This window comes from Culex pipiens, chromosome 1, assembly GCF_016801865.2.
Source record: "Culex pipiens pallens isolate TS chromosome 1, TS_CPP_V2, whole genome shotgun sequence".
In the NCBI taxonomy this organism is placed as follows: domain Eukaryota; kingdom Metazoa; phylum Arthropoda; class Insecta; order Diptera; family Culicidae; genus Culex; species Culex pipiens.
Genome location: NC_068937.1, coordinates 107,059,901 through 107,068,768, shown reverse-complemented (window position 1 = coordinate 107,068,768; position 8,868 = coordinate 107,059,901).

Below are 8,868 nucleotides of genomic sequence, written 5' to 3'. Positions count from 1 at the left end.
TTTTGTAAGGTATTGTGTTTAAAACTGAAACTGTTAAAAAAATATTCAACATTGAATTTAAATTTAGAAATGCTTCAAAAACATCAATATTTTTAATTTATTTTGAAATTATGAATCATGGCGAATTGATGATTAAAAAATCTTCGCTTTTTGACGTTCCGAGACCTGTTAGACCTTGAATAAACATAAACGAAAGCACGCAATGTAAACAATAATCATCACATTTTGTTTTGTTGACCATTATGTGTGTTTGGTTGCTGGAGTCCCGAGTTATAATTACAAATGTGTACGGTAGTCGAGTTCGTACTTGTGTCAAACGCGTTCTGACCGGAAATCCCTTTGACCAGTTGTCGCACTTATATCAATTTTCAGGCTGTGTGAAGATAGCACGACAAGATTGAAACTTCTTTCATATGAAAAGTGACAAAAATGCACGAAGTTTTTTCGATGAATATCTAAGGATTAAAATTGAATTTTGGGGATCTGTGAAAGTCAAAAGGTGAGGCATTGTGAGCTACACAAAATGGCGTTTTTAACTCAATTTGGCCCAAAATACACGTGCGACACGGTAGCCCGACAGCGACGAATTTGGAAAACAGAGGCACGTTGTCAATTTATGAGTAAGCATATACTATGTCCTTTGAACTACGTGCAATTTGATTGAGAACTAGTGGCTTTAAAGTTATTTTTTAAAACCTTTTTTTTTAATATTTTTTTATATTGAATTCAACCAAGATGCTCCACATTGGTTTTAGATGACCTATTCTCCAATAGATTTTTTACGACCAAAGAAGTCATTTGGCATTATATATTTTATGTATTTTTTTTAAATATATTTTCAGAGATGGTCAAGCTTTGTCATGACTTTTTGATGTAAAAAAGTCACGTTATCAACAAAAAAAAATTTTCATTGGATATAACTCGAAAATGGTGCACGGCAAAATGCTGAGGTTAAAATCGTCTCTAACTCAGTTTAATCAAGTTATATCTTCATGAAACTTTCAGGAGTGTTTGAAAATCATCTTTTTAGTGAATTCAATAAATTTTCTTGTTATATGAAGTTTTGTGATTTTCTACATGTATGATGATATGATGATGAAAAGGTGGTTTCTCTTAGTTGATAACTCCAAAGTGTTGAGTTTGACTGTCCAAAACGTACTGATTTGATTGTAATCGAAAAGTCCCCCAGAGCCTCACACATGAGGTACTGAGGTTTTGCTTACTGAGCATTAATCGACCTACTTGCTTTAATCGCGACGAGGTAAACAAAGTTTAGCTTTGTTCGCAGTTTGGGTAACTGTTGTCGGCTGTGCTGATGATGTTGGTGGCGTCGATCAGTTGTGCGGAAAGCAATTTCCGTAACTCCTACAATGTTTTCCAAAAACACCAAATCGATTAGAAAATCCATTCCCAACATACAGATTTTTGAATATTTTAATACCTATTTTTATGGACAGTTGCCAAAGTTGTATGAACACTTGAATGGACGAACAAGCGATGCAAAATGACTTCTTCGGTCAAAGAAAAGCTTAAAACACAGTTTCATCCGAATAAAAATAATACGAAAAAAAGTTGTCCGAAGTTTCAGAGAATTGCTCAGTATTATTAACCGCTTCCCGCCCAGAGCAAAATCGAGATTTTTACGTTTTTCTGCATTACTCGTAACTGGATCTACCAAATTGAATGAAATTTGAGTGGTTATAAGTTAACATTCTATTTAAACTGATGCAGGTTGAATCGAGTTCAAAAATTGCATGATTGCAGAGAAATTTAATTTTGATCACAAAAATTAGTGGTGCTCTGGAGTAACCATGGGCGTTAGAGGGTTAATTAATAAGGCCCGGTCTAACTCAGAGGTTAGGTCGATAGCTCAGTCCAGGTATAGGAATCATCTCCCTGGGTCCTGTCCCGGTGGAGTCGCCTGTAGGCAGTTGGATTCACAATCCAAAGGTCGTCTGTTCGAATCCCGGAGTGGACGAAAGCTTAGGTGTTAAAAGTGGTTTGCAATTGCCTCAACAATCAAGCCTTCGAACCCTAGTTTCGAGTAGGAATCTCGTAATCGAGAACGCCAAAGCAATGCTGTAGAGCGAATAATTTAGATTATATTTTAGTTAAAAAAAAAGTATTGACATACCAAGCGATGGAATAATCATCATCAAAAGAAAATCATTAAACGTTCATCAAGAGAAAAAATCCGAAGGGAGCATGGCTCTCCTCTCTCGCGCACGAAAGATCGGTAAAAGGAATCTAAAAAAATCATCATCTCGATTATTCGGCGGACCATCTTATTCCCTACTACACTTGCAAGTGTAACGCCACACGTCGAAAAACGACCTGTCACATTTTGTAGATGGGCAATGTGTGTAAACAAAGTGAAATAAATATTTTTAAGTGGAGCTGACAAGGAAATTCACAAAAAATCATCAGCAGATTGATTTTCTTGAAGAATTTCGGGAGCGATTTTCTTTTGCGTGATTTGCCTCCTCTCTCTTTCGCGGGTGAAGAAAGTTCGCTAGCGAAATTGATTTTTTTGCGATTTATCCTCCCCTGGACATAACAAAATCGCGGAAACCCCCTTTTGCAGTACTTTATATAGGATTATCACAAAAATTCTAAATATTTTTAAATGAGCCCAAACTTGCTTCATATGATTTTCAACTCAGGAAAATGATTCAAACAGCTTTCAGTTGATAAGACTTCTAATTCCATTGAAATTTTGAAGTTTCTCAAAAAACATCTTTTCTCTTGATTTTGATTATTGTTGCAAATTATATATATTAACTATACATAAAGATTTTATTATTATTGAAATCCCGTTTGCTAATCGCTCATTTACATTCGAGTTCGTTGACTTGACCACCCCGAACGCTTGCGAACTATCTCACGGTTGGCAAAACGTTCCAATTTCCGCACTGACTAGCTCGTTCTCGCTAATGTTCATGATTAAAATCGAATCAATTCCCACCACCAGAGAAGGAAATCCAAACACCCATTACCGAATTATTTAGAACAATCGAACCATTAGGCCCAAATCTGTGGGCCAATTTTCGTCTGCCTGATCACCCTCAGATCTCATCAGAAAAAATATTAAGAAGACGGAGGAAATAAATCGAGCTGATCCCACCTTGGTCAAAACTGCTACCTTCAAGTGCTAATAAAGTAGTTAGCAATTATCACTAAATTATTAACATTAAGGCTAGCCGGAGCCGGGACCAGGCCAGAAAGCTGCGCATGCATTTTTAGCCCAACTCCAGGCCCAGGCGTCCACGACTCCAGCGCCAGGCAATTTTGATAATTCCGTTCTAATCGTAGATAAACATCTATAATCGAAAGTTGGCTAACTCATTTCCACACGTTGTGGCTGGTGCTGCTGCTGATGATGGTTAGATTTTCTTGTTGTTGTTTTCTCATCATTCTCATCCGAAGGGAATCCGTTGGATCAGAGACAATCGGAGATGTTTTCTTTAAAAGAAATCAAAAATTAGTTATATTGAATATAAGGTTCAAATCATAGCATCACTTGGGTGGCACGTCCGATTTCACTTCTGAAATTCCTTTCTCTGAAACCTACACTATGACCTGGTGGCAGCCGTTAATGGTCAAAGTTACGCTTCAGTTGGAATTCAAGCTGTAATACAGACGTGTCACCTCCGTTGTCTGTGGCTCGGCAGTTGGGATTGCCCAGCATCAACGGCAAAGCTCGTCTGTAGTTCCACAGACATAGATTGGGCAGGCTCCACCACCAAACAAACGGCACGGATGGCGTCGCTGACGACGAGGAACTATCGATATAAATCAAAATACGAAATAATTATAGGGCCCCGCGCAGTTTTGGGATATTCAGCAACAGACTGCGGCAAAGCCTCGAGAGGTTTCCGAGCGCCAAGCGATTATAATTGTACCCCCGAACCGTCGAGTCCAGTTTCATTGATGACGATGCTCTGGGAGTGGAAAAATATCCGGCGCCTAGATCTTCGCGTTCCGATGTTGGTACGAACACTTTCCAAGCAGGAGCTGATGAAGAACTTTAAAGCCACTTTACACAGCCAGAGTCAGCGTCAGTGCTCTGGTTCCTCTTGGAGCCAGTTGCCAAAATTTTTCGACCAGCACTGCCTCTTCTCCTGCTCCTCCCATGGTCGAAACGGCGATCACGCGAGATTCGAGCGTGTAGTCATTCATCCAATAAACAGCAAATTACACTTAATGACGTCTAATTTGAAATGTTTAATGTTAATCTTCCAGCTAATTGAACGGGTTATTATTAAATTTCCTAATCCCTTATTATGATTGGATTTATCAAAGATCGAAATTATACGACTGCCAGTGGAGGTGCTGTGGAGTCGAGGTCGAATCGAGATCGAGAGTGAGGCCGAACCTTACTTGTATCATATCGGTGAAGGTTGATTGGCGATCATCATGATGTTTGATCAGGAGTTTTTTTGGGTGTGGATAATATTTAAAGCCAAGCGGAAGCTTACTTGTGGTCTTAAGGTACGCAAAGCAATAGAAATGTAAAAATAACATGTATGAGAAACGGCAATTTTGATTTTACTCGCTAAAATGTATTGACTGATAGTGTTACACAGAAAAACAAAACAATTTCCGTAATCGTGAATTGTGTTCATGAGTTTGGGAACCACAAAGGAATGTATCCATGAGTATAGTGCATTTGCACTACGTGGGTGAAGAGGAGGGGGGGTTGAGATTTTCAAAAAAGGGTCCACGTGGTTTATGGATGATCCCTTAGCAAACCCGCAAAAAAACTTTGCGACACAATTGCTAAAAATTTGGACTTTTCAGTACCCACAGCAAACCCGGTTTTTTTTCGTTGTCCAAGATGGCGGCTAAAATGGTGATGATGAAATATTGCAAAAATGCATTTTTTTTTTTATTTCACAGGCAATCAACCATTCAAATTTGACTAAAATGGGGTCGCAGAACTCGAATTTGATGTTTAAAGTAAAAAAAAAAAAAAATACGAAAAAAATAGTTTTTTGTTCGTGACTCTATTATTCGAAGTCCTAACAAACCTTCGGATAATCGAGGCTTCAGATAATCGAGACTGTATTTACGTACCATTTTTGTATGAACAGTAGGGTACCCAGAAAAAAATGACCCCCTGCTCCATAAGTGGAAAACGATTTTTTGGGTTATTTCAAGCATCTGTGTAAATTTTGAGTGAAATTCGTTGAGATTACCCCATTGATACTTGAGCCTTAAGTTGGAGAAAAAAATTGTTTTTATACAAAAATTACTTTTTTAATTCGCTAATAACTTTTCAGGATTGAGTTTTACAGCTTTGGTAAAAATGGTCGAAATCAGCCGACTGAACTAAGTCACTTTTGGTTTGACAAAATATTTATTTTTAACTTGAGTTTTCTTAAACATCTTTAGACAATTTTTACTTAACTTTTAATATTTTTGAGAGATTTTGACCTCAAAATTTTCTCCAAAATTTTAGGACAAAAAAAAAAGCTAACAAAATCTTGAGTTTTTTTATAAAGCTGCTCTTAAATGTAAATTGCAATGGTATTTTCTCATTTTCAATCAAATTGGACATACTTTTATTTTCATTTTAACAAATTTAAATTATTGGCAAATATTATAAAAAAGTCATAAAAAAGTTATGCTTTCAACAATATTAACAAAAAGCAGCTAATTTTGCCATTTAATAATTCAAATAACTGTTTTTTCTTCAAAAATGCCTTTTTATTGGTTTTCTTATGTTTCAGGTGAGACAATTTTCTACAATAATTGCATGCAAGGTTTATAGATAATATTGAAATTTAGTAATCGGCATTGTCTTCCTTTTTTTTTACTTAATCATATAAATTAAACAAGACAAGAAGCAATTAGGTTTAAAAAAATCAAGCTTTTCTCAATAGTTAGGCTTACATACATTACTCGTTATCATAAATATCAATACAGAGAAACCTCTTTTCACGCGGTGGCGTTACGCATTTCATTTTGACGATTTCTCTTAAACCATACAATATTTTTTGCAAACTTCAAAAAGCGTTTTACAGATCTGAACAAAACCTACAAATTGCTTTTAAAAGATTGCAAAAATGTTGCGTCGTTCCAGAGAAATCGACAAATTAGAAAAACGTTACGCATCGCGTAAAAAGAGGTTTCTATGTATTTCAAAAGGGCGTGACACAAAATTTTGTACATTCCCAGTTAATCGAAGCTCGGATTCAGTTTCAGCTTGAACAATTTTGTTCTGATTCAAAAAATCTTGTCGAGCGTTGAATTCATTTAACTCCAAATTGCAAGTAATTTGTTCACAAGTAAGTCAACAACCTTCAGAAAGCCTTCAACAACCCCGGAGGTCTCGGCACCGGAAACGTACCTGCCTTAAAAAGGCTGCTGGCGCCGCCACGGTGTGCTCGCTCCGTTTAAGTGCTTATTTTATGTTTGGTACTAACATTTTTTCGCGCAGACACCTTGCGCGAAAAGTGTTTGCTTTTCTATAAAAACCTGGAAGCGTCACGCTAGAATTCCAAAAACAAAACAAAAAAACTCGCGCACATGTTCTTGGACCGAGTCCGTTAATTCCGTATGCAATCCGTTCGCCGAACATTTGTGATTTAATACATCCTAATGACGCTTCAATGAATATAAATAAGTGCGAAACGGGCCCCCTTTTGCTGCCCTGCGAATACAATTACCACATTGCATGTAGGACTGTTGTGAGCTGGAATGGACTGGACGGATGGACGAACATCCACGTGAATCACAACTACAGCTCGAACTCTGACAAGATTAATGTGCGTTTTGCGCTTTGACGATTCGTGTGTCGTGGCTTAAAGTTCTGGGAAATTCTGCTCGGGCATCCCCATTTTGCGACTCTAATTACTGTAATTTTCAGTTATCTTGATCTGAATGGTCGAATCAAGAGTACCGAAGCTCGAATTGCATGTAACTTTGCAGTATAATTATACAGAACCATTTTCCCGGTCTTGGCAGCATCAATCTCTGTGTGCTTCTCTTCTTCGTGGAGTCATCGCAGTGTCAGCGCCGGAATCAATCTGCATTAGCCAAATGGTCTCTTTGCATACGAATTGTGCCAAGTTTGTTTCAGACAACTTCACCATACAATGTTGCGTTGGTAGTACAAATTAAACGGTTTTATGTCATGAGCAGAGCAAATCGTCTCGAAATTACCTGGAAATCGGAGGCGAACCGGTAATTGTTTTACGAGTTTTGCTCGGAAACCGTCTCTCTGCGAGATCAGCTTGTTGTGTGTTTGCTGCAGAAGAAATTGTAGTACATTCAGTGACTGAAATTATAAAATGGTCCATCCATATCTTAGGTGGAAATTAAATTTAAATTAAACTCCATTGTTGAACTTAACACAAATCAACGGTATGCCATCCAAGCTGGTATGATATGCAACTTTTATGCAACTGAGTGCCCCTCCCGTCTTCCACCATCTGCGATACTGCGACTTGAGCTGATCACGTCTCCGGCGCATCAGGAACATGTCTTCCCGCGGGGGCCTGCGAACGAATCCTAGCACGGATCGAGCCAAGGTAGAAACATAGTTGAAGACTCGGAGCGCGGTGACTGGGCTATTACGGTTCCGGGCAAATTACACAAAATTGATAACCACGAATCGTGATCTTCCTAATCTAGAAATAATACGCGATCTGAAATTGTGTGAAAATTTAACACAATTTCGCCTTCATTACTAGAGAGCGAGAAGCGATTGGAGCCAATCTGCGAATCACTGCTGTGGGGCCACACTGCTGCGCCAACGATGGCGTCTCGTAGGGTTTGCAAAGAGCTGCTGCCCTGTGGGAAGCTGGGTTTACTCCTGGATTGGGTGAGCAGTGGCGTGCCGAGTTTCTAGTCTGGGAGGGTTGTCAAGGATTGGTTTACAGGGTTGCTTTTTGTTTTGATTTTTTTTATTGATTTTATTCATTTATTTATTATTTAGATAAATACCGATGCTATGCAAATAACTCTGTGGGACGCCTATGTTGCTTTTGGCGGCCCAGGTGTAAATTGCAAACTGAGGAAAATATTTAATGTTTGGTAAATCAATTTACAAATAACAAGTTTACTGATTTTGCGAGAACTCGAGTTCACAGTAATTCTTTCTTTTGTTGACTGTAACTGTTGTAGACTTAAACTGTTATAAAAATTCATCGGTCGACATTCGAACATCTTACCATTATACAATTGAGAGGAAATGATCCTTTGAGCTGGTCTTAACTTCTGACAGACTGCCCTTTCCCTCGAAACTTGCAGCCCCTGCCATGTATCTGGGCAGAAATGCAGCACCGAAATATCTCGTGGTAATCACGACCAATAAATTATAGCCCGCTCGAACGCAAATCGCTGGCCGTTCGTCTTCATCGCTCATCGCTAAACGGTTGCGAAACGAAAAAAAGGGTTGAAGTTCAAGTTGGTTGTTGAGGCATCTTATAGCTTAAAATTTGTGAAAAATGTGTTTTCCTCACTGCAACCTAATAAGCCCTTCTTGTTTTATTTAAAAAAAAATCGGTTTTATTTTCAATGTAAAAATGAAAGTATTGTGAAATTTTCTGGAAATAATCTTACCATTTGAAAATGTCTGAAATAAGTGTTTAAACTTTTTTTAAATAAATATTTAAAATTGCTATTTTGCATTTTAGCATTTCCGAAAAAAAACCCTTTGAATAGAATTTCAAGTCAAATGTCCATTAGGGTGACAAGAAATATTTAAAATGTTGGAAAATCTTAACCCTCTACAACCTAACCCTGCCTTTAGACGGGCTTCGATCTAAAAAATCGCCAAAAATCGATTTTCCAACCGATTTTTGATCTTTAAAAAGCATTGGAAAGAAGAACTCTTAAAATTTTAGAAAATTTCAGGATTGA